The 26,853-nt window shown below is 36.5% G+C and overlaps 1 protein-coding gene across 2 annotated transcripts in view; it reads left to right on the top strand.

Moving 5' to 3' along the window:
- The first annotated feature begins 12,069 nt into the window (after positions 1-12,069).
- LOC120530960 (zinc finger protein 362-like) overlaps positions 12,070-26,853 on the top strand; it is a 115,369-nt gene continuing 100,585 nt past the window's right edge. Inside the window, exon 1 of one of the 2 annotated variants that reach the window (XM_039755812.1) lies at positions 12,070-12,454. The gene's annotated coding sequence lies outside the window, so the exon portion shown is untranslated. Of the gene's footprint in view, positions 12,455-12,548; positions 12,846-26,853 lie in introns of those variants that run through there. The other variant, XM_039755813.1, reaches the window with a different exon arrangement.

Genomic DNA, 26,853 nt, shown 5'->3' on the forward strand with positions numbered 1-26,853 from the left:
TTGGTACAGTGTTAGCACAGAGCTGTCATTCCTGCCTCATAACACCAGGTTGTGCATGGAGTTTGTATATTTTCCCTGTGCATTCATGGACTGATTAGTGTTGGTGTGCTTTCATTCTAAAACGTTGTCCTCAGTTCTTCTATTACCATATCCTCAGTAATAGCAACTCATGCATTAACAATTTCAATAACTGGCTTGTGGTGCTTAAGTCTACTCTATCATACACTCTACCTTTTTAATTTTTCAAGTATTTTTTTTATCAGAAAGTGTAAGGTGCAAGTAGCTTGACTCTTTCAAAAATCGTATATTTTTAATAAAAGCTTAATGCAGCAGAATCAGTTTAGTTCAGATATGCTGTTATGTGTATAAAGTACGATGAAAGTCACATGGAACAGTTGCAGTGTACCTGAGATAACACTGCACTAGCAGTAGATCAAGACCTGGGTAGGTACATTGCACTGTAATAAGAGGAGATGATCCTCAGGTCTAACTGCTGCCTCCGTGAAAAGCGGAACAAGATCAGTCACAAGTTTAACTGATGTACAGCTAGTCTTGTTTTGGCCTTTTCTTTGTCCTCAGTTTGATCAGCTGGCCATCTGATTGCCCATTAATGGCAACATGTTGGCAAGTAACACCTTACCCTCTCTCAATTAATGATAAGACGCAACATATTTCTTTCAATTTAAAGGGACAGACAACAGGGAAAAAAGGACATCCTCACGTAAACTTGCAAAAAATAATTGCAATAATTAAGCTACATTAGATCGAACTGAGTATCTCTATAATTATTGTAAATATTATTTACTATGAGAGTATGAAAAGCCCCAAAACCCTATATGCCAAGTAATGGCAACAAGAGTTACAAGTTAGTAGAATCATATCTGAAGCATAATTGTCTCTCTGTCACTAATTTCCCAGTTGTGTACGCACTTAAAAATAAAACTGCCAAAGCAGTTCTTCTGAGTGATGTCATAAGAAAAACATTTTTGGTTCCCAAAAAATCCATCCACATGAAGGTTCCAGCAGGATTTATTTATTTAGATCCATAACAAGTTCCATAAATAACTATTATTGGATGATAACAAATTTGTAAATTACTAATAGGCCCCTGATTTTAAAAGTATTCTGGGTGCATACATTCAGAGAGGCTACGTTCAACCTATCTTGATCTGTCATATCATGCTAGGTGGCCAACTATACATGTCAAGGAATGGATCAAAAAAGAGCATTACGGAATTAAGAAGTTATTTTTAAGAGTGTAGAAAATACAGAAAAGTTTTTGTGTCATTCATTATATGCCCAACTTCTCCTAATAACTGAAGTAATCCAACAACCACCCAAGCATATAAAATACCTAGTCAATGGATGGAGAATATTTGTAAAGAACATTGCATCACCAGGCAAACTTCTCAGTAGAGCACATGCTCTATGCAATACATAAGGATAAGATTGAGTAACACATGGCAAGGACAGGAGTTATTCTCAACAGTCAGCATAGGTTCAGAAGAGGGAGGTCGAGTTTTACTAACATGTTGGAATTCTATGAGGAGGCAACAAAAGGATACGATCAAAGTGGAGCTTATGATATTATTTATCTGGACTTTCAGAAAGCATTTGATAAGGTGCCACATGAGAGGTTGGGCATCAAGTTAAAAGAAGTGGGAGTTCAGGGTGATGTTTTTAGATGGGTGCAGAATTGGCTCAAACACAGGAAGCAGAGGGTGATGGTGTGAGGAACCTCATCAGAACTGGTCGATGTTAAGAGTGGTGTTCCACAGGGGTCAGTGCTAGGGCCGCTGCTATTTTTAATATATATAAATGATTGAGATAGGAATATAAGTAACAAGCTGGTTAAGTTTGCAGATGATACCAAGATAGGTGGATTAGCAGATAATTTGGAATCCGTTATATCATTACAGAAGAACTTGGATAGCATACAGGCTTGGGCAGATTTGTGGCAAATGAAATTTAATGTCAGTAAATGTAAAGTATTACACATAGGAAGTAAAAATATTAGGTTTGAATACACAATGGGCGGTCGGAAAATCGAGAGTACACCTTATGAGAAGGATTTAGGAGTCATAGTGGACTCCAAGCTATCAACTTCCCAACAGTGTTCAGAAGCCATTAAGAAGGCTAACAGAATGTCAGGTTATATAGCACGATGTGTGGAGTACAAGTCCAAGGAGGTTATGCTCAACCTTTATAATGCACTGGTGAGGCCTCATCTTGAGTACTGTGTGCAGTTTTGGTCTCCAGGCTACAAAAAGGACATAACAGCACTAGAAAAGGTCCAGAGAAGAGCAACTAGGCTGATTCCAGGGCTACAGGGGATGAATTATGAGGAAAGATTAAAAGAGCTGAGCCTTTACAGTTTAAGCAAAAGAAGATTAAGAGGTGACATGATTGAAGTGTTTAAAATTATGAAGGGAATTAGTACAGTGGATCGAGACTGGTATTTTAAAATTAGCTCATCAAGAACACAGGGACATAGTTGGAAACTTGTTAAGGGTAAATTTCGCACAAACATTAGGAAGTTTTTCTTTACACAAAGAACAATAGACACTTGGAATAAGCTACCAAGTAGTGTGGTAGACAGTAAGACGTTAGGGACTTTCAAAACTTCACTTGATGTTTTCTTGGAGGAAACAAGTGGATAGGACTGGCGAGCTTTGTTGGGCTGAATGGCCTGTTCTCGTCTAGATTGTTCTAATGTTCTAGATTGTTCTAATATTGTGAGAGATCTCATAACTGATCTGGACGACACTCCAAAGGATTTCAATATAGAAGAAACTCAACAAAAACAACATTTATTTATATAGCACATTTTCATACAAAAAAATGTAGCTCAAAGTGCTTTACATAATGAAGAATAGAAAAATAAGAGACACAGTAAGAAAATAAAATAAGTCAACATTAATTAACATAGAATAAGAGTAAGATCCAATGGCCAGGGGGGACAGAAAAAACAAAAACAAAAAATAAAATCTGCAGGGATTCCAGGCCATGAGACCGCCCAGTCCCCTCTGGGCAACTTGTAACATCTTTCAATGCATGTCTTCTGAACTGGCAGCTGAGAGATTTTTTAATTAGGCATATCGATTATGCACTTGTCCTGCGGTGGGTTGGCACCCTGCCCAGGATTGGTTCCTGCCTTGTGCCCTGTGTTGGCTGGGATTGGCTCCAGCAGACCCCCATGACCCTGTATTCGGATTCAGCGAGTTTGAGAATGGATGGATTATGTACTTCTGCGGTGGGCTGGTGCCCTGCCCGGGGTTTGTTTCCTGCCTTGTGCCCTGTGTTGGCTGTAATTGGCTCCAGCAGACCCCCGTGACCCTGTAGTTAGGATATAGCAGGTTGGATAATGGATGGATTATGCACTTTTTTATTGAAGATTAATGGTTAAATATATGCTGGTCCATATTTTTCTATTTCTATTGTTACGCAATATAAATATTTCTGTGCATCACTTGTCTTTTTTTATGGCATCAAGTTAAATATATATGATTCAGTATCATGCTATACACAGTTCAAATATAAATATAAAGTATGGTTTCTATATTATTTTAAATGCCTGTGTCCAGCAGGCAGTGCTTGCTCCCTGGGCATGAGTTCTTTTTTGATTGCAGCATGTTACATAACCTGAGTCTATATAGATATAAAAAGCGATACCCCTCCCTAGTGATACAGCAGTAAGAAATCACACAAGAGAAATAACTTAGCTTTGTTTAATGTCGGCTTATGCTGCATAACAGACGAAGGAAGCCAATGACAAAAACCAGTTCGGGATTGGGGACCTGAGGTGTCGAGTCTGTCAATGTTTGTCGGTGCAGTAGAAGGCATTTTCGGGATCGGATGACGATATCACCCATCCGTCCGTCAGCTTCAAAGGTGTGCTAGGCAAAGTTCCAAGGCTTTATACTCTTTCATCACATACAGGGCCTGAAAACGCACTAACAAACAAGGCAATGGTACTTAAACAAGGATACGGTTCCATGCTGATTTAAACAGACAGAAATAGTACACAGCATCTGCATGCTTTCCATTTGTTCCAAATTAGGTGATCTAATTTAGGATGCAACTTTGTTCCCCTACTCAGACTCCAAGAGGCACACCGTAATTGCACTTAATTTTAAGTCTTGGTTTGCTGCTTGTCCACAGCTCCAGGACACACTGCAACAGCACTAAACCCGAACGTTAGTCTTATTACAGTAAACATGTACTAAGACCAGATCAGCACAGGATCATTCCAAAATGATACCACTCTGGAAATGATCCATATGTGTTCTTTTCACCACACAGCCACACAGCCACTCAGCCACTCAGCATGCATATACTGTAGTTCCTTAGGCTTTGTAAAATAACAACAAAGAATGTAACTGGGGGGTTGCTGTCATAACTCCACCCACATTGAGAGAAGCAAGCAAGAAATGTATCCTTACCTCAAGGAAATAGTACCAAGAACCTGTGATTAATTATTACTCTTGTTTACCGTTGTTACCATAAGCATGACTCAGAAATGTAAAAGGCTTTTTTCTTAAATTGAAACATTTGCCACTTCAAATTGGATACATTTGGTAAGTTTTAAGGCTCATCCTCACAGTGAACCCTGGTACCCATTGCTTCCATTATAAACACAGGCTCAAACTAGTTGTTTTATTTTTTTATTTTAAAAAATATGCTTCCTGTATTTAACACAATTTCAGGTGGCAAACTACTGAGTACTTATATGGAAGCACAATGCATATAATGCAGCAAAGACGGATACGGAACATGGATGTTTTAGACCTCACACACAGAAGAGAGGCTTGTATGTCTAATATCTTGTGTTTTACATACCACGACAGAATGGAAAAAAGAAAGAAACAAGGGGCAGAGAATGCAGGTGAACTTGTCATACCTGTAAATCCTTTGCACGGGAACTAGCTTTTGGCTGTCAAAAAAAGGGGCAGGATCGCAAAACTTTGGAAATGTCAAACTGTGTTAGAAAGTCATCAGTCATGTCATTTAAAATCCCCAGTGACTTCTACTTGTATAACTGGACATATTTGAGTGACAAGATCAGCAGCTGTGGTCATCAAATTTGACATCCCTTCCAGCTATAAGTTGAGTAACATGATATTGGCTTTGGGCACTGGTACCACTACTGAGGTGCCGAGAAGGCAGTTTTCTGTCTGAAGCTGCATCTGAGTAACCTCACCTCCTTTAAGGTCTGAACAGCCTTATCATTGGTAATTTGAACTGTTGCCTCATCTAGCAAGCAAATTCTAAATACTGAAAGTGGACTCACCTCATTCTAGCCCACCATAACTTACAGCAACTAAAGTCTACTGATTATCTTGCAAATGTTTTGATAATTGATACTAGGATGGCTACTTTCAAATAAAGAAGGAATTTCCTGATTATCAGATACATAGGAAAATGCATTTTCCATTCCCATCATGCCTGTTCTGTTACAGTATTTTGGATCCTTAGTAAATACATTGCAGGTGAGATTACTATAGCTAATGAACTTATTTATTAGCTCAGGTATGAGTGGCTGTGTGGTACATAGAGTTAGGTCCATAGGTATATGGACAGTGACACAATTTTCATAATTTTGGCTCTGTACACAACCTCAATGGATCTGAAATAAAGCTATCATTATGTGATTGAAGTGTAGACTTTGAGCTTTAATTTGAGGGGTTTGCCAAAAATATCATATGAGCCTTTTAGGAATGACAGCTGTTTTTCTGCATGGCTCTGCCATTTCCAGGGGCTCAAAAGTATCTGAATATTTGCCTGACAAGCTGTACCACAGCCAGGTGGGGGCAGGTCCCTCATTATGTTATTATTTGTTAAGAAGGTAGAAGGTCCAGAATTGATTCCAAGTGTGGAATTTGCATTTGGAAGCTATCACTGTTAACTTTCAATATGAGGTCCAAAGAGATGTCCTTTCAAGTAAAAACATGCCATCATTAGGCGGAGAAAACAAAAAAAAAAACAACAAAAAAAAAACTTTAGAGAGATAGCAGAAACAAAGTGGTCAAATCAACCATTTGGTACATTCTTAAAAAGAAGGAACACATTGGTGGGCTCAGCAACTCCAGCAGGCCGGAAAATAACTGATCTGGATGATTACGGAATTCTGTCCTTGGTGAAGAAGAACTCCTTTACAACACTTAGCCAGCCAAGAAAACTCTCCAGGAGGTAGACCTATCATTGCCAAAGTCTACAATCAAGAGAAGACTTCATGAAAGTAAAGACAGAGGGTTTACTACAAGGTGCAAAACACTGGAAGACCTCAAGGATAGGAAGGACAGATTAGACTTTGACAGAAAACATTTTTAAAAGCTTGTTCAGCTATGGAACAATTTTCTTTAGACAAAGTAAACTAAGGTCAGTATATACCTGACTGTTGGAAAGATTATAAAGAGAAGAAATGGCTCATAATCTGATGAATACCACTTCATCTCTGAAATATGGTGGAGGCAGTGTTATGGCATGATTATGTATGGCTGTGAACGGAAGTCGGCCACTGGTGTTCATTAATGATATGACTGCTGGCAGATGTAGCAGGATGGATTCTGAAGTGTTAAGGGTGGCTATACTGTCTGCTCAGATTCAACCAAATGCTGCAAAAATGATAGGACAACATTTCACAGTATAGACTGATAATGAGCCAAAACATACTGCAAAAACAAACCAAGTGCTTTTCAACACAAAGCAGTGGAATATTCTTCAAAAGGCCAAGTCAATTAACTGACCTCAACTGAAATGGACATGCATTTTATTGAAGACAAAACTGTTGGAAGAAAAAGTCCAACGAACAAGCAGCAACTGAAGAGAGTGACAGTAAAGGCCTGGCAAAGTATCACGAGAGTGGAAACCCAGCACTTGGATATGGTCATGGACTCCACACTTCAGGCAGTCATTAAATGCAAAGGATTTTCAAGCAAATATTGAAAATGATCATTATATTTATGTTAGTTGGTCCAAATACCTTTGAGCTCCTGGAAAAGTCTATGCAGAAAAATGGCTGTCATTTCTAAATAGCTCATACCGATATTTTGGCAAACCCGAAAAATTAAAGCTGAAAGTCTACACTTCAATCACATAATGATCACTTTGTTTCAAATCAATTGCGATGGCAAATGGAGTCAAAATTATGAAAATTGTGTCACTGTCCAAACACTTACGGACTTAACTGTACTTTGCACTCAGTGTTTTTATAACTAATCTCTAAACTTTAAAAAGAAAGAATTAGAAAATATTTAAGCCCTAGATCAAAACCTTTATTTTTCCTGTATTAGAAGTTTATGCAATGGTTGCTATTCTTTCATAAAATGCTTGTCTGCATCTGAGCGAATTCTGCTTTAGTTCATATCAACATTTTCTGGAATATGTTTATTTATTGATATTTTAATAAAAACACTTGCTTTTAGATATTATGAGCATATACCTGATTGATTTCACATGTGGTTGTTATGAAATCTTTTCATATATCATTTGATTTTGCTTGCTGTTGCCCAATGTTGGTTATACAGTACTAATCTTATATTGTATCAGAAACTTTATCTCCTTTCCACATGAAAACATGCAATTAAAAAATGTTCTCAACCTCAGATACAAACTGCACGGGGAAAGTAACTTATAACAAATATTACTTTTGGGTGGAATATTCTATTAACAAAGTTTAAACATAAAGTTTATTACTGCTTCGTTTCTAGTTTCTTAAAAAGAAAATGACTCAAATAAATGTGCTTGGAAGTAATCAATTAAGTCCTATTGGAACAAAAAGGCACTTTGATGAATGAGCAGAGGGGGCAGGCCCTTGAGTCACCGTAGCCACCCCTTTATGCACGTCCCTGCCAGAGACCACGGTTGGTTCCAGAGTCAATGCTGGGCATAGAGGGGAGTCTGTCTATATCTATTTGTTATTTTTCAACCTCCAACATGAGCTTCGACTCTTTCCTGGTCAGATAAGTTATACTAGACATCCAAAACCAGCCTCACTTCTCAAGATCTAATATACCCTGGTCTCCCCTCCTCATGCACCTGCCCAACTGACATTGCAGCTGGCCCTAACTCTTTACCTTGTAGATGGTAATGTTTAATTAAAGGGCGTTTTTGCACTCATAGTACATTGGCTTAGTTTTCCGATTCCTTGTCTCAATTTCCAGTTAGTTTGATTGCGTTTCAAACTGCAAACTTTAATCTGAACTAAACATATCAGTAAACACCCCATGGACATTTCGTGAACTTCTTTTAATGGCCAGAAACATTTTTTTCCCGGATAAAAAATATCATGGAGGTTCAACAACACTAGTGCTTGCACATTACCGTATATTCCATAATATTTTGGTTTATCGAACAACTGGAAGACTACTATGCATTGTATGAAAAGAACACATTTCAAAGCTCTGTTGAGGGCACACAATAATGTGCTTCAGTTTTCTAATGGTAGATGTATTCAGGTGAGCTTTCTTAATTGTATGAAACTGTGTATTTAATCTCCAGTAGCCATCATATGAACGTAATGCCAAATTAGTCTATCTTAAATTACATGCATAACGTCTTAATTTTTATAAATCATTTTTAAAATATTAATTTTAGAATGTTTAATATTTACTACATAAATTATGTCAAAATTATTCTTCCTCTGTGTCCGCATCTCACCTGAAAAGCCATCACATACAGTGGAAAGCCCCACCTGTGTGCATCACTTTCATGGTATAAGATTAGGGGGTTTGATAGTTAGTTATTTGTTTCTCACCACCTCTGTAATTTAATTGACCCACGCAGAAGAGAAGCTCTGAGCCTGAATTAGGTGCTAGCCTTGCTCTTACGGACGGGTAATCGTACAAGTTGTTTTATGAGAATTGTGTTACACATGTACAAAGTACCTATGTGCACATTAAATTTGTATCTTTTTAAAGATCCAAGAATAAGCATCAACTTATCATACTGTGAATGAGATTCCCTAATTACCGACAGCAGATACTTAGTGGCACTATTAGAGAATGCACATTTTTTTTCACAGCATTACCTGGGGTTATACTGGTCTAGTGTCAGATTATAGTCATATATCATGCAAACAGCTCCAAGGTTCACTTGGTACAACACCCACACAACCCTTTCTAAAGAATTTTGGTACGGTTGTGTTGGTTGGTACCAGAGTGCGATTGGGGAGTTCAGATCTACCTAAACAAACCACACTGCAGGTGAAATCGCTCCAGCATTTGGGAAAAAAAAAAAAAAATCACACCAAACGAACTAGGTATGAAAAAAACTTTAGATTGTCATAAGCAGCTTTTATGGATTATTTCTTGTGTGATCTGTCATCTTTGCCCAATTTGCTATGTGTAACATAATGTTGCACTCAACCCAGGTAACATAATTCTATGTGCCAAAATTAAACGCAATCCAGTGTGTTAACTACATTGCAATGTAATGCACATGCAAATGGTGTATTTCATTTTGGCATGGATTTATTGCGTCATAAAAAATAACATACAAACCAAATGAACAATTGCTTTTCACTATGGCATGCAATTTTTGTGGAAGTTTAAAATTATAATACAAAAACGCACTGAATTTTACTTTGTGTCCATAGATTGCATTTCACAAATAAAAGCAAGGCAAATGTATTTTTATGTTGTTTAGAGGGTAATCCAAGTACATTGCATTTTGATTCAAGGCAACATGGTAATCATGCCAAAACTGAATGAAATCAAAAGGAATAATCAACATAAAAAGGTAAAGTAAAAGGCATTCCACTTCTAAACATTTCTGCTTTTAAGTAGCAAACATGTTCATTAATGTGGAGTGATTAACTGAAACAATGAGTAGTATGTTTAAAATCTCACTGAAAAATTTACTACTTTTAAGTTTTCTAAATAATATCTTATGCTTGCCTTACATCATACCGCTCCATTCTCATAATCGTATGCTGCAACTCTCCAGGTCATTAACTCTTAAATGCATTCTAAAGAGGTTACAGTAGCAGATGGAAATAATTCTTCTTTTGTGGCTTAAATTACACCAGCTCTTTTCAACAACCACTCTACATACTGTAGAAGAGAATGAAAATAATCATTTATATTTCCAGCATCAACCTGTGCAATGAAACGACGAATCCCCTGCTTTATTAACTCCCCGTTCACCATCATGACTGCTGGGTGAAGACACTTGTGATTGGTACACCTCTTACCCCAACATTTGATGCCCCGATACACCTTTTGATGCAGGTTGGTCATATGATTACATTCAGTTATTGGCATGATTAGCATGTGGTCTTCAAAGGAAATGCAATACTCTCAGAGCAGTTGCTAACCAGAATGCATTATATTTGCTTTTAGTTGTAATCAGTGATCTATGGAAATTAGTTAAAATGCAATCTGCTTAACTATGGCATTTTAAACTGACAAGAAAATCGCATGCCATAGTGAAAAGCAATTGATTATTTGCTTGTTATTTTTAATTACTAGGGGGCTTTGCCCCCTGGTTGCTTCACTCGCCAAACCCCGTGCTTACCCTACGTGCTAGACTTTTTGTAGTTCTGATGCTCACGTATGGGGATGCGGATGTACAATTTACTATTTTACATTATAGCAAGTAATTAACCATATTCAAAAATATTAAAATGTAATAATTTTAATGTAAATTGTTTAATGTTGCATTAAGTTATTTGTTGTGTAATATGATTTTGTTCTGTTTGGATTTGAAATTAACATGCAAAAACTTTTTAAACGTACACTTTTACTGTAAAATTTAAGTAAAAACAATTTTTTGAATTAAATTTTCGTCAAAAATCACACTGAATTGCATTTCTGTGTTTGGACTTTGATCATGACAACACCACGTATAACTGCACGTGATTGAATTTCGTTTCTTTCTCTATTAAATAAAACGACTTTTTCGAATGTTTGGCTCTGAGATTTGTAAATTGTCTTTGCAAAAGCTTTTCTAACGGGAAGCTGTTAACGTTTTAGCACAAATGGCATATCAAGATCTCCTTTGATGTCTAATGTTATCCCCTAAAGATGTACTACATTACCTTTCTTGGATACATCCTTTTTCTACAGTAATTCGAGCGGAGGAAGACCAGATGGTGTTAACAGTTGTAGATATTCTTCAAGATATTGTAAGTAGATGTTTTCATCTTCCACACGATCACCACCAACTGTTTCAGCATAGCCTATTGATACGGATTTAACCAATTTGCAGTGTAACTGATTGTTATTTTTGGCGTTAATTTGTTTGACTTCATTGTTTCTCGGTGCTAGGATTGCCCGTGTACTCCTTTTAACTGTTGATAACCCTTTGTGATTAAATATCTTGTCAGAGCAAGAACTGTGTCTGTCAAAAGCATTCACACGAATGAGAGGTGAGAGTACCATGTGTGGTTTTCTATGGTTGAGAGGAGGGCGTGAATTGAAAACATCTCATGGCCAAAGGCTCGACTCGCAGGACTTGAAAAAATCTTCCAAAGAGTCTTGTCTTCAAAAAAGTCTTGCAGCAGGATTTTTTTTTATTATAATACTGAGATGACACAATAAAACCTTGGTAAAATTAAAAGCATCAAGGGCATATGGATTACATTGTAATTTAAAATGTTGAACAGCATTTAATTTTGGCAACAATTACCTTCAATAGCTTGCTACCACATCAAGGTCACAATCCTAGGTGAGAATTTTGGAATTTGTCGCAATTTTAATTCAGGTTCCATAAAATACGATGCCTTAAAAAAAAATCACGCCAGGAATCCCGAGCTGCTTTTTATTACATTAAAATACTGGCCAGGCTTAATGTAATCATAGTGGTCAACACGTCACATCGACCTGTGAATGTCAGCGCCAACATTTCACGATCCATTTTTAAATCCCTACAACGAGGAAAACTCGCAATGGCTATAGACATCTTAAAAGCTAACTGTAAGGGGATGCCACAATACGTCCAAAAACGACCTACCAGCGTAACTGTGGAAACAACCTAAAGGAAAAAAATCTGATGATGTACTAAAACAAATGCGCGAATTGAACATATTTAGTTTATTTTTTTCTTTTAATAAAAGATAAGCAAAGAAGTCTTTTTTGCGACACCTCCTTCCTGCGCGCCTCCGACAAACAAGCCATTTTGGGAGCAGCGGTTTACGACAAAACGCCCGCTTAGTGTTGTTCAGCGACGTGCGAGTTATTATCTTATTCATGTCATTTCTTCATATCTTCCACAGCAAATTAAAGGTTCCCTTTGATACCCATCGGCAGCCCTAGCCCTCCATACCACCGGCGCCGAGCATCATGAACACCGCGCGCCCGCCCGCTCGCAGCCCCCAGAAGTGAACAGCAGGCGACCCGGAAGGTGTGGACGCGCAAGGAAGGCGAGCAGGCAGGGAGAACATCTCAACCTTTTTATATGTATACATATTGATATATATATATTCATTCGCCAAAAGCTGCAATCGGCGTAGCAGGTCAGTATTGTGATCTTTCTCTCTTTTTCCATCTTAGTGTTGCAACTTTAAAAGCACTTTTTGTTTACTGGTGATAGGATTTTTTTTTCCGGAAGATTTGACTTGCAAAAAAAAAAAAAAAAGTTGCAAATTAAAAAAAAAAAAAACAGCCCAGGGAAAGCCAACAGGCGTACGTTTCAGGGAGGGAGAGCGAGCGCGAGAGAGAGACACACACATGCGTGTCTTTGTAAGATTTGTCGTTTTGCGAGGACCTCGATGAGTTCAGCGAGACGGGAGTCGGCGTGCTTCGGCATTTGCAGCTCGCTGCTCGGAATGGCACCAAAGGAAAGCGAGCGGCAAGAAGAAGCCCCAATCGGCCATCGTGCCTTGCCGAGGGAGCACTTTTTGCAAGGCATGATTGTTGTAGGAAGTGTCAAGTTTTTTTTTTTCCTTCTTTGAGCCGGGCTATTCAAACCTGCAATTCTTTGTAAACAATCGTTCTCACACTTAATGCAAATAAACTGAAGACCGATTTTGCTTCGTCTTTTGTGCGATTGCTCCCCTAATGGCTCGAGCAATTTTTGGATCTGCAGAATATGGCGTCCTCGCCTCTTATAAAAATAACACGGGCTGCCATTTTTGTTTTTCTTTTGTCTGAAAATTTTAATAAAAACTGTCTGAGAATGTGGGTGAGGCGGCAAGAGAGGGGCGCTGACTGGGGTTTTTTTTGAGCTTGGGGGGCGGGGAGGGGTTGTATTGCGGAGAGTTATTTTTAAATCTTGCAATGCGGGCTCTTGTTTGGGAGAACCGCTAGTGTTTAACAAAAAGTTACTCAACTTTTCTCCAGTTGGAAAGCGATCGGATTGTCTTTTAATGCGCGGTTTTAAAGAGTGATTCTGGATTGAACACCGTTATGTTTAGGTCCTCCTTGGGGACTCTATGACGCGAAATCCAGTGGCGCTATAATTTTTAGTTTATGTTATTACGTTTTCGAGTCGCGTGTCAGCGCCTCAGCCATTCTTCACTATTTGGAATATTGCCTAACGTTATTCCTTACGTTATGATTCTGCATACGGGCATCGCATATTTATTATAGTCGTATAATATTTAACCTGTATTTTCACTTTTTCAATACAATAATTGCATTGCTTACCATGGTTTCGTTTTTTTATAGTCCATGCATTATACTTGCCTTTTTTTTTTCTTTTTTTAAGTTGAAGTTCGTTTCATGACAGATGAAGATGCCTCACTCTTTAAGTATGCCATGCCTAATATTGCTTTACAATGCTTTATACCTTTCACATTAAATGTGAGAATGGCACCTATTGAGTTCAACAATCACACCTGTGCACATTCCTCCCTTGTCTTATATGGGTTTGTCACCACACCCACAGGACAACAGTGTTATTTCAATTGCTGATTTATAAAATTTACTTGAGGAAGGTGTGTGTGAGTGGGCGCTGTTTGGGAATGACACTTTTTCCAAGGTTATTTCTTGCTTTGCACCTGATGTTACAGGGGTAGGTCCCAACCTCATCACAGCCCTGAATTAGACAACACAAGTTTGAAAAATGTTATGTTCGGTGGGGCGGTCCTGTTCTTTTGATTCCACATGTAGCACTGAATTAAACTAATTCAGGAAATAGATATTCATAATGTGGCAGCATGGTGGTGTACTGATTAGTACAGCGGCCTCACAGATCCTGTCTTTCTTTTGTGGTGTTGTACATTCTTCTTGGGTTGGCGCTGTTTTTTCCTCTGGATGCTACTTATCTAATTCTCAACATGTAATGTGCATGTTATTTTAACTCTAAATTGGCACAGTATGCAGTTAATGTGGAATGTGCATGCAGGGACAGACTGATGTTTTGTTCAGTGTTTATTCCTGCCTTGAACTCAATTCTCCTCAGGGTAGACTATAATTACCTGTGACTCTTTATAATGAATATTCAGCTTGCTTAAATGATAGATGACGTTGAGAAGAATGGGCCTTCATTGGAGATGTTCAAGACTACAGGATGTCAATAATATTCATTGAACATACTGTATTGCTGCTATTTTATTAGAGTCGAGTTTCCGCCAAGGAATTCTCCCTGTCTGGAGACTTGTTGTTCTCATGGATTGGACAACAACAACAACACCATTTATTTATATAGCACATTTACATACAAAAAGTGGCTCAAAGTGCTTTACATAATGAAGAAAAGAAAAATAAAAGACACAATAAGAAATTAAAATAAGACATTAGTTAACATAGAAAAGGAGTAAGGTCCGATGGCCAGGGTGGACAGAAAAAACAAACAAAAAAAAAACTCCAAATGGCTGGAGAAAAAAATAAAATCTGCAGGGGTTCCAGGCCACGGCACCGCCCAGTCCCCTCTTGGACACTCTAGAACCGCCCATAATTAGTTTTTGCATTTTAAGGAGTTTCCTTCATGATACCCTTGTGATACTCACTACTGTTGTGGTTAATTCTTTTTCCCAATTAGTAGTATTGGAAAGGTTAACTTAAGAAAATGAATGGATTCATGTTTGCACACAATGAGCTGTCATTCTCGGCCATACTTTTCATGCTCTCTTTGATCTGTCAGTATTGTATTTAGCAACCTTAATAATGTGTACCAGCATAAAATTTAATGTAAAGCATACAAGAAGAAACATGAAATAACAGCCATTCTTCCAGTTTTCTGAACCTGTTCGTGCAAGATCATACAGAACTTGATTCCATCTTGACAGGAATTAGTCACGGATGGACATTTTAATACATGGCTGGGCACACTTGGATGCACATTTACACACACTTGTTCATAACAGGGCAAGTAACTTAGCAAGCAGGTCTTGCTCACAAAGACATGATGAGAACATGCGGATTCCACACAGAGAGTGACCAGGTTAGGACGCAAACCCTGGTTTCTGGGCCTCTGAGTTAGCAGCACTCTCGACTCTTATGTATGGTGCCATTCCTGGCACACCCCATCACAATATACAAGAATACAGCAGTGTAGATAAAACAGAGTTCTCCAGTGAATTATTTTGTTATTGCTAAGAGACTACAAATCCAATGTGAAAAAATAGGAAATTAAAGAAATATCTTAATTTTTTACATTTTCCTTTGTGGACGGTTCCATTTTGTGATGGCACATTGATGTTGCTGCAGAGTTGCTTCAAATTTGATGGTGCTTGTAGTTTTTAATGCTTTCCCTTGCGGATTCTTTTGGTTTTAAAATTGACAGAGTGGGATTTGAAACTGCAAAGGTGTTTATGATGTTTTCTGTAATATATCACATGCTCATTTTGTTATCCAATACATAAACCCGTTTCATGTAAGTCAAGATTGTGGCAGACCAGAACCTGTTCCAAGAGCATATGGAGCAAGGTAAGAACCAACTAAGGGCTGGTTGCCAGTCCATCACAGAGTGATGCCCCACGCACAGTCATCATCAAATGGGGCTAATTTTAAATTAGCCATTAACCTAAAATGCATGTCGTTTGGATTTGTACACAGAGAATCTATGGTTTAGAAAAATTAACCACTGGACTTCCCCCTCATAGCATGATATTTTAAAATTGTAGCTAAAGTCTAACAACATCAAACCTTAGCATCTTTCCATAGAATAGTCATTTAACTCTTAACGTTTTTGCTTCCTAAAGAGTATTAGGTCGACACTAGTGTAATTTCTGAATAGACTGCCGTTCATCAAGAATAACTCTTCCCCCATACTCAATATAAAAATAATTTCTGTAATGATTTCTTAATGCTGCAGTCTAAAGTATTATTTTTGCATCTTTCACTGCCTGTGTTAATAACATTTCAGACATAGTGAAGCAACAATGATGAACCTGGATAATAGTTTTTTATAAAGTAGGGTTATCATGGTGACATATTAATATTTCTAAAAATCTTTTCATCTGTTGAAAGTCATTGCAAATTAGCCAGTTTGGAAAATGAATGAACGGATGAATGAGCGATTGTTAAAGTGAGTGACCTGTCAGTGTGTTTAAAAATGGTTCCTTTCTTGCACTTGGTGTTGCTTGGATAGGCTCAGGCCCCTGATACCTTGTGATTGAATAAGAAGATTCTGGGAATGATATATTATTCAGTTTTATACAGTAATCATGGGTTTGGAAAGTAAATGAAGGCATGAGAGGTATTGCAGGTTCCCTTTGAGGATATTAATTTGAACATCCATGGTATGATTTTTAACTGGTATGCAAAGTTCTTTTTGATGCTGTATAAGGAATTTGTCTTGTGCAAGTCTTTGTTTTTTGTGACGTGAAATGCAGCATTTTTGTTAATCATCATAATTATTTTTTCAATACTAAGGTACTAAGTTATTAATAGGATAGAACCTACTAATGCTATTGACAGTGAACCACCAAGTGTAAACTCGCAGAGTATTGTCTTTAAAGGGTACAGTTGTTTATTTAGTCCATAAAATCTTCATATTCGGTCTTATACTGTCTGCAGTCATTTATAAATTGTGTATACTTGGTGGCTGTGGTGGCTATATTTTAAGGTATAAAATGTTTGTTTATACCGTATCATACACAAGTACACATATGTACAGCACAAAACATATACAATGTTTTGCTGTATATCAGTCCCTACCTTTACATGTTGTTTTGCTGTTGGAGTGCCATGCGTACTTGTAAGCTTTTCTTCTTTAATTTCTCCACACATGGTTCAAGGTTTTATTTAGCGCTCTGCTCACAGAAAACCTGTGAGCTGGAACTGATCCTGCTAGCATCTTTTTATTTTTCATAATTTTTCTCTTGGGTGGGTAGTTCAATACTGAATGAAACCTTTAATGTTTTTGGTGGCAGTTGATTATGTTTTATCTGAAATTAAGGGGGGGGGCATTGTTGTTAAACTCTTCACATTAGTGCGGCTAAACATTTCAGCTTTGTTTGAATATTCGCTGTGTTACTTGGCTTTGTCCAGGAAATTTTCTAAGTCATTATTATGCTGGATATGTCAGAAGTACTATGTAACAAGCTAAGACCTTTTCTGTATACAATAGCAGTATTTGGTACTGTTACAAAGGTGATTTAAACTTGATTCATTCAAAGTTAAAAACGGCTAAAAATCTTCATTAACATCAGAGCCTAAAATTAGCATTGCCTCATTATGCGTCAAATTTGAATAAATGTCCACCGACAAAGAAAAATAAACAAAAGCTACTAATCATTTGTGCTCATTCAGAAGCACCATCATATTCTCTTCTCATCATATTCTGAAATACAGCATCACCATCAACTATAGAACAAAACTGCTCTTCATTCTGTTCAATTGAGATTGACTCCGTCAGTTAATTTGAGGTGTTTATTTTTTCTTTTTTAATTTACTCTTTTTTCTTTTTTTTTTTTTTTTACTTCAAAAAGTGCTTAACACTAATTGTTGGTTGGTATTGTGAACTTAATGTGTTTTGCTGGTGCCTAACAGTGTTGCCTTTTTGAAAAACACAAGGCTTATACACTGATTAAAAAAAAGTACTGTAATCAATTTATCTCATATTTGCTGTACACATATGGTGTACACAGTAAAATGAAGTACATGTGTGGTCAAGTGCATTATGCCACCAACATCCGACTGCCTAATTCTTATTTTGTAGATTACAGTGGAACCTTGGGTCCCAACCGTAATTCGCTTCAAAACTCTGGTCGCAACCCAATTTGGTCATGACCTGAAGTAATTTCTCCCATAGGATTGTATGTAAATACAATTAATCCGTTCCAGACTGTACAAACTGTATGTAAATATATTCTTTTAAAGATTTTAAAGCACAAAAATAGTTAATTTATACCACAGAATGCACAGTGTAATAGTAAACTAAATGTAAAAACATTGAATAACACTGAGAAAACCTTGAACAGAGAAAACTAACATTGCAAGAGTTCACGCTATAACCTTATGAACTGCTCTCGGTAAATACTTTTTTTAATGAGTTTTAAGCACAGGGGAAAAAATGAACATTTGAAAATCCTTAATTTGTACAAAAACTAACCATAAACAACCAAGAAAACTAACCTTGCATGAGTCGAGTTCTGGCAGGAAGCTGGGTGGAGAGGAGATTACAGTTTTGAGCCCCTCTGCACGATGCACGTCTGACCGAGAACAATGTACTGTACAGGGAGAGACTTAACACATGCGTAAATCACCAGCATGTACGAACTGGAAGGGAAACGAAATAGAGCACAAAGAGTTCACAGTGAATGCACAGGGAGAGAATGAACACGTGCAGAAATAATCGGCGCGTACAACTCGGAAGGGAAACTAGCTTGTTTGTCACCGGAGTGTGTGGTCATGAACAGATTCAAAAGTTTGGAGAACTTTTTGGTCTTAACCCGATTTGTACGTGTTCCGAGACGTTCATGACCTGAGGTTCCACTGTATGTGAAATAAGCCATCACAATAGGTAATGATAAGCAAAACAGCTTAGTTTTCCATTGAATGACTATGTTAAGTTTCATGTGCAAATTTGCAATGGAGAAAACAGGTATTTGGGTTTAGAAGTTTTAAAAATGGTTTTTGCCTTTGGGGAGCTTAGGGAGGATCTATCATCAGGGCATTCTGAGTGCACGCCCAGGGGCCCTTATCACACCTTTAATTGTAACCGCAAAGCTTAAGTTCTCCGAAATTACAAACCCCACTCAGTCCCCTCAAAGATCAATTAAACAATCTGTTGTCCGTGTGCTGAAATAATCAAGAGGGACCAAGCCATACCCCTAAATTCAAACATTTGTTAAAGAATTTTAGAACAAATTCAACAAATACACTGATTTTGGAAAAAGGGTTCTCAGAAATGGGTTCAGATTAAAATAAATGGGTGAAAATGTCTTTTGAAAATGCAGCATTTCTAAACACAATCCAAGATGAGACAAAAAAGGTTCTCTAAAATAAACACTGTAATTCAGCAAGACAAGAATATCGTTGTCCCGACATGGTGGGGGGAAAAAGAAATAATAAAACACCACTTTCTACCTATCATGCCATGCCACATTTGTCAGTGATTTTTAAACATTGTCAGCACTAATGAAATTGTCTGGAGCAGTGACCTGACTGATGGGAATTGCACTCGCCAAGTCTACATTTGCCATAAGGTTGCAAATAAGATGGTGGGGTGTGGAGTAATATTAAATACCATCCTACTGGATTGGTTGCCCCCAATTGACAATGTTCGCAGTCAAAAGCGCCTGACAAGCATGTGTGCTTTATATCACTTAATGAACGTGTCTTCTTAGAGCCTCAGTTTATTCCTTTCACTTTGTCTCTGCAGATGACTTTTATTTGTATAAACCAGGCATTAATGTCCCCCTCGCTATAGTATTATTAAAGACAAATATGAACAAATAAACCATGTCTGCTAATTTTCTTTTTTTCTACAACATCTCCAAATTTTAATCAAATCAGTCAGAGCATTTTTGAGATTTTGGGGTATTAAGTTTTTATGTTTTGTTGGAGGGTTACCCTTAAATATTGATATTTTGAAATGTCCTTTCTTAATGGATACCTACTGTCCTGACAAATTTCAATGTTTTAGCTAAACAAGGAAATAGTGCTTGAGTGAATCGGTCAGTCAGTCCGTCACTCAACCTTTCATTATGTACAGTATATATAGAGTACATAATGTTTGGTAATTTTTCTTGAACTAATTGTCTTTGTAGTTATTGCATCTTTTGTATACTGAAAGCAGCAAAACAAGGGGTTTAAATGGTATGTATAGCCCGAGATAGCCAAAATTATTAGTACTGGACTTTGTATATCAGATTATTTTATTTTTACAAGAGTAAAGGAGTTTTGTTAAATTTTGATGCCACTATAAAGATTAAAGCCAATAACTATTGATGTGTGCAGATTGCTAGGCTCTAATGTGGCATCCTTTGCACAGCTTTGCCATCATTGCTAGCTGAATTATACTTTTTTAGATTTATAAGTCATTTTCAGAATAAATTGGGTAATGAAGTGAATGAAAATTAGTGACTAACATTAAAGGATACATATGGTATTTTTCAAGTAAAAATTTTACTTCACAATCATGGTATGTAGTGACTTCTATTTTTAAGTCATGTACAATATAAACTCAGAAGATAAAGTTTGTTCCTTAAAGATAAACTTGTCAGTAACAGTCACAGTATGGCATTATACAGGCTTATTGCTGTTGGTATAACTGAGTCCCAATAGTGTTTCTTGACACACTTCTGCTGTATAAGTCCTTGGCTGAAAATACCTACTGCTAGTGTGTTAGAGAGATGATGTACAGCATTGTTTATAATGGCACTCAGTTTTGTTTTAATTCTGTCCATTGCTACTGTCCTCACTGATTAATAACTCCATCAGTTTTGTAAATCCTCAAATGCCCTTGTGGCCTAGTTATTTTATGGGGAATAGAAAATGCTTACACTATTTCAAGTAAGAATTTTCAAGTGCTTATTCAGCTTACGTATAAACTGTCTTAATCATTCTAACAGCACACTACACACGTTATTTTGTATGCTGAACATCCTTTTTGTACACTTACTACGGTAGTGAGACCAGCTATGTTATATGGGTTGGAGACGGTGGCACTGACCAGAAAACAGGAGACAGCATGTTTAACTCTGCCACCTCCAGCTCTAAGGTGTGGCGAGGATAGATAGGTTTTTTAAGGGTCAGCTCAGGTTGGAGGGTTTGGAGACAAAGACAGAGAGGCGAGATTGCGCTGGTTTGGACATGTACAGAAGAGAGATGCTGAGTATATTGGGAAAAGGATGCTAAGGATAGAGCTGCCATGCAAGAGAAAAAAAGGAAGGCCTAAGAGAAGGTTTATGGATGTGGTGAGAGAGGACATGCAGGTGATGGGTGTAACAGAGCAAGATGTAGAGGACAGGAAGAAATGGAAAAAGATGATCCGCTGTGGCAACCCGTAATGGGAGCAGCTGAAAGAAGAAGATTTTAAAATATGTATTTATATGCAGCGCTTAAATTTTAGTGCATGACTGTGAGAACTGCACCTTATATTAAAAATCCTAAATTTTAATATAGTAAATGGGAAAATCACAGTGCTTTTGTAAGACAAAAAAGTTAGAATATGTACAGGTGATGTAACATTCAAGTATACAAAGGTTCAAGTAGTTAAAAACCAAGCATAAACAGGGAGTAACTGAAGTAACTGAAATGGCTTTCATAGACATTGTGTAATTTCTCAATTTTTGCTTTGAAATTTTTTTGATTGCCGTACCTTTTTTAGTTGTTGGTTGTGGAGTATATTCCCGATTGCAGTTCATATTTCCTAAATAAAAAAAATATTGAAGGAAGTAGCTAATAGAAAGATAAAATCTATGTTGATGTCTCCAGCTACAGTTTGTGGCCGCAGCAGTGTTAGAATGTTATTTAGGGCTATTTTGAGAAACGTTTGCTTTGTTTGATGAAATGAATATATCACTGAAATTATTTATTCCTGGACGTGTTTGATTGTACTTTATTGAAATATGTGAGATATGGTTGTTAAATTAGCCAAAAAATATGGTTTGATTATTCAAATGAAAAATAAGTAAAATATTCATATATAAGCAATTTTAGGTTAATGATTCTGAGTGTTGCATATATGTTTGTACAGGCTTATTTATACTTTATTTGTATGGTAAAAGCTGCAGTGGCAGGCACAGCAAAAATATACACCAACAGCAAAAAAAAAAAAAAATCCTAGTGGTACTTGGGAAGCTGTTACTTAAACATAAGAACCATCAAAATCATGAGCAGCTTTTCTCTGTAAAATGGATGCGTCTGCTTCATTTTTCAGGTTCTATGTGTTGTCGGAAAGACCACCCTGGAAAACAAAACAATAAGTGTTTTGGAAACTTTTCAACTTGGTTTATTTTATTAGCAGTTACATTCTCAATCTTTCATGTTTTGGATGTGACCTCACACTGTACAGATGTGACTTCTGGATCAAGTTTGGATTTTGGGAACTTCAACTGCAAGTTTATGTGTGTGATACACATTCTGTGGAGTCTGTAACCCCTTTATCAAAGGTCAGTATACTAATGAGACATATGGAACATACATGGCTCAGTTTTGAAGAGCGCCGGGAGTATGAAAAAGCAAAATCCTAGACTGTTTTATCTGAAAAATTCTAATCAGGTACCCCTTCAGGAGTTTTCTCTGTAAATGAGACATTTAATCCAAGTAATTAACACTATGTATAAAACATAAAGACCTTAAAATTCTTAATATATAAAGAGGTAGTTTATGTGGAACGTGTTTGTAAAATTTGTGACATCATAATTTGAGTCTCTGGAAATTCTGTACAATTTCTTTTGCTACTCCTTATACAATCTAGTTTGTTGTGGCTCTGGTTATCATTCAGGTTTTCTTTTGAATTAATTTGAAATATTTAAATATTTAAAGCAATCAATGGGATTTCATTACAGAGTAAAAAAAAAATAAAGATCCCTATAAAGCAATTAATATTATATAGTTTAGTACAAGTTTTTTTTGTTCCATTGTAAAGTGCTCTGTGACAGATCCATTGCAGAGTTTGCATTGTTAATGAAATAGCAGTATTCATAGCGGTAGAAATTTTATTGGACAGAATTATTTATTATAGAACATTAGCTCTGGATGGATGATTTAGGGAGGAGTTTATTATTGAGGCCGAGGCAGCTTGAGAAGCAGATATAGTGTGAAAATATCAAAGCTGTGTGCAGAGAGGCATTAGCAAATTTCAGATTGTCGCTATTCTTGCATAATATTATATGGAATTCAGCAACATAGCTGCCCTAATTGTTTGATTTTTAAGGCTTTGTTGATGAGCAGCAGAATCTGGAGTAATACACTCTACAAGCCTGTTTGTGGGTTTTTTTCAGCTTGTTATTAGACTTCAAAATATATGCATTGCAATAAAAGTTATATTGAAGCCATCATACACATATTATAAAAGTCACATTACAATATATTAAACAGCCAGTCAAAAATGCAATCAGCACAACATTTCAAAGGAATCTTCAGAAGACTTCACCCTCACCCAATGTGGAGAGTGGTTCATTATAAAATATTTCAGCTTAAACAGTAGATTAAAACACCAATGAAAAGATGTTGCTTTTCAATTGAATTATTTAGGGTGCATTGAGATTCTTCCACTTAGGATAAATCAATAAACATCATAACGGTGTGGTATATAGAGGTGATTGTATATTTATTTCTACCTATTTTACTTCCATCTATTTTTATTCAGATAATGAATAAGCATAAAACAAAACATTACTAACCAAGGTAACTCTGCGATGTCTTGATGCATTCTTCTCTCTCTTTCCATTAGCTACTACTTTCAGTATTTTTTTTTTTATTTAGAGGTTTAGGAGTAAATATATAAGTGCAACACTATCTGAAGGATTAGCTGGTATCCTCCTGGAAAATATTCTTAATTAAGGACTGTCCCGAAACAAATGATGCCTTTGTAAAATGACATTGTTCACAATTGGGATCCATTCCATGACACATTTTGTATATTTTTGTTCAATAGAGATTGAATTGCATCATGTTTTATACAGGTTTATGAAGAATGTATAATATCAATAACTGAGTTATGTTGTCTGCCTGAATTTAAAAATATAAACTTCCCTTTCCCAGTGTTGCAAAAGATGTTACTTGATGAAATCTAGAGAAACTATCAACTTTGTCCACATTGCTAATTAAAGGATATTTATAAGATGCTTAAACATTGATACTGATAGAAGATCATGGAAGTATAGCAGGTTACTTTCAACAAAGTTTCTAAAAGGTAACTAGAAAAAAATGTTTTGATGGAATCCTTTATGTAAGACATAGTTAATTAAAGAGTGCAATATTGTTTATATAAAAATAGCAGCATTTTAATATATTTCTGAAAATGTCAGGAAACAGGCTAGTAATATGATGCCAAAAACTGTCCCTTGTGTTCCAGTAACTTCTCATTTCTACCCCTGACCTGTATTCTCCAGTTTGTCTTCTTTGTTTTCTTACTTAATAGTTTCTCCATGTTACATATAAACACTAGGTCTGCTTTTCTCAGCATTTTTTACATCTTACCACTTTATATGAAAATGCCATTATGTATCTTCAGCATTACATTACACTTAGGGACTTTAAGTCTTATCTGCCACCTGGCTGCCTAGCACATCAAAATCTCTCTGAAGAGCAGTTGTTTTTTTCTCAAGGGTCTGTAACACTTCCACCAACATTTTATGCAATGTTTTTCAAGGATCATGTGACAGTTTTTTTTCCCCTGTTCTTCCCTCTTTTCAATTTAGGATCATTAAAGTTTTAGTTTTTCAAAATGATAAAAAAGATTGCATCATAATAAACTGTATGTTCTAAACAATTTGATTCTAGTTTCTTTATTTGTCCTTTTTTCAGTGTTTTAATATTGCACTTGACTTCTCCGAATTTGTACCTGGATTGAGAAATAGATAATTAATCTGCTTTTTCCATTGTAGTCCCAACTCTTAGAAAATACTGCTTGTTGAATCCCTAACAGAATGTTTCATTAGTTTTGTCTATTGTATTTACAGTAAGTAACAGGTGAAATTAGTCAGATTAGAAACATTTTTAAACATTAAACAGAAGTGAACTGAGTTTTCTGTTACATTGTAAATTCATATGTAGTGTCATTTTATGACATTAACATCTTCTGACTTATTGTTGTTGTTGGGTTATCAGCATGTACTGAACAATTAACATGCAATACTGTTCTTTATCAAATCTTTAGAACATTAGAAACATTTTGATGAGAACTGCCCATTCCACTCAACAAAGTTTGCTAATCCTATCCATCTAATTTATTCAAAATAACATCAAGTTGATGTTTAAAAGTCTCTAAATTCTACTCTCTACCAACTCTCTACTGGTAATATATTCCATTGTGTATGGTTCTCTATGTGGCCCTGAAATGCAAAAGAGAAAGTTTAAAAAAAGAAAAAAGGTGGTGCCGGAGGTGTTCCAGGCATCATAAAGCAGATAACTGGTGGGTGTAAAATTCAAGGGGTGGCAGCAAATGGGTGTGTAAAGCAAGGAAAGATAACATGCATTCTCAAACTCTGTTAATCCAGTTTAAAGTCTTGTTCTAGCATCACTGTATGAAAGGCAGGAAGCAGCCCGGGATATTGAAGCAGTACATTAGAGGGCTCACTCTCGCACACGTCCACACGGGCTGTTTTGCGATTGCAAATTATGCTAACACTCATATCCTTATAGATGTGGGAGGAAAACCAGAGCAAACAGAAGGAGGTCATGAAAACTCCACATGTCAGTGTCCAGGTGTGAGATTCAATCCAAAGAAAAAAAAAAATATGCAAATGTAAAATAAAAATATACCTGTTTATTTAATGAATGCAATTCTATCCTGTATGAAACTTTGCTAGTATGATAGCATTTAGATATTAGAAGGCTTGATTGACTATTTTATGTGAAAAATGTGATTAAGTATATTTGAGTATTTTAGTGTATTTTGAAATATCTGTGTAAAATACAATTTGAATTTGAACTATTGTGATGTTTATGGCAAATCTCTTTGATTTTTACCATAGTATTCAGTCAATACAAGACAGTGAAACATCCCAACAAAGAGGCCCCTTTGATATCCTGAAGTTCCTTGTACACTGGGACATAATCTAGCACTCTGTAATACTTTACATTAAAATCATTCCAACTTAATCACAGAACAGTCAATATGATCTGACTTTAATATGGGCATATGTATCTATTTTTTTATTGGGGGAAAAAGCGCAACAACAGCCACACCAGCCAGCCAAATCAAAAAGAAGTAAATTAAATATAGACCAATAAAGCCAAATATACAGTAATAGCTGACTTTTTGCAATCCTTATGTGCATGTTTGACATGCAGTTCAGAGAACTGCTGTCCTTCTGATACAGTACTTTGTGACCTGTACATCTTAGGCAGTTATTCAGTAGCATTTGACTAACTGACTCATTTAGTGAATAGCTTATCACTTCTGTCTGCCATTTCTTCAATTCTGCACACTCCACCCTGAATTGCTGCCTCACCTCCCTTTGTTTTTTAAAGGCTTCATTTTGGAACCACCAGAAATTTACACATTTTTAATTTAAGAAAAAATTTAAGCAGAGAGTAGTTTAGTAAACCTTTTGTTTAGTATCTCTTTTACATTTATTTTGGTTTGGGAATGGCTGAAAAGCACCGCTCATTTTTCATAAAGGTAGCACAATCCTTTATGTTTTGTTTTTTTTTGTTTTGTTTTTTTTATTGTGTCTGTCATTGCAATTGAACATGCTGTGGAGGCTCAGTACTTATGTAGTGGCATGGGTATAGGTAGAAGTTTTCTGAAATCCAGTCTGAATAATAGAAAGAACATTAGGTTAATCCAATTTTTTGATAAGCAGAGAACTTGGGTAACATGCCTGTTGTGTGGTGGAATAAGGTTTTT

Source organism: Polypterus senegalus, chromosome 6 (assembly GCF_016835505.1).
Source record: "Polypterus senegalus isolate Bchr_013 chromosome 6, ASM1683550v1, whole genome shotgun sequence".
NCBI lineage: Eukaryota > Metazoa > Chordata > Cladistia > Polypteriformes > Polypteridae > Polypterus > Polypterus senegalus.